The sequence below is a fragment of the Pteropus vampyrus genome, unplaced genomic scaffold, assembly GCF_000151845.1.
Source record: "Pteropus vampyrus isolate Shadow unplaced genomic scaffold, Pvam_2.0 Scaffold810, whole genome shotgun sequence".
In the NCBI taxonomy this organism is placed as follows: Eukaryota; Metazoa; Chordata; class Mammalia; order Chiroptera; family Pteropodidae; genus Pteropus; species Pteropus vampyrus.
Window position 1 is genome coordinate 27,244 of NW_011889591.1, and position 906 is coordinate 28,149.

Genomic DNA, 906 nt, shown 5'->3' on the forward strand with positions numbered 1-906 from the left:
TCAATGAACTTTTGAGAAGTGTAGAGAACTTTAACAAAGAGATAAAAATGGAAATGGAAATTATAAAAGGGAACCAGTATGAAATGGAGAACATATTATCTGAGATGAGAAGTACTTTAAATGGAATAAACAAAGGAATAAACAAAGAGAATAAGGAAGAGGATCAAATGCCCTATCTAGAGGACGGGAAAGCCAGTCAAGACACTCAATCAAAATGGCAAGAAATTGATGCCAAGACTATAAACATAATTTAAGGAGGATACGAGACACTATTAAGGCTCCAAATATTCATGTGATTGGCGTAACAGAAGAAAATCAAGATGTTGAACAGCTGTTTGAAGAAATAATGATGGAAAATTTCCCTAACTTGGTGAAGGAAATGGACATAAAACCCCAGGAAGCTCACAGAATTCACCACTTAATTCTCCCCATGCTCCAAGCTTAACTGTGTTTCAGCAGGAGGAGGGCAATATTAAACTCTCACATCTTTGTCATACCAGAATTTATCACCCCACAGACAATGGAAGATAGAAACAGGGCAAGGCATGGCTCAGCTGAATGGTTCCAATCTAAGCAAGCATTCAGTGTTACATACCATACATGCCAAGCACTGAACTGATCCCTTCACAGTGAGTGCATTCCTTGGCTTTTCCATCGGTCACTAAGGGGGAATAGGGACTAATGTCCCCGTTAGAAGTTTTTGGTGCCTTCTGTTTCTAAAGGAGTAAGACCTAAGCCTTACTGAGACTTCAGGCTGAAAAGTTGAGCAATACATTAGAAGTGATTTTCATGACCTGGGAATGTCATGTGGTCTCTGTGTTGGAGACAGTGTATTAGAACAAAATGAGGATGGGCTAAGGAACAGAAAGACTTGGTTTCAAATCCAAGCTGTGCAACTCATGGGCT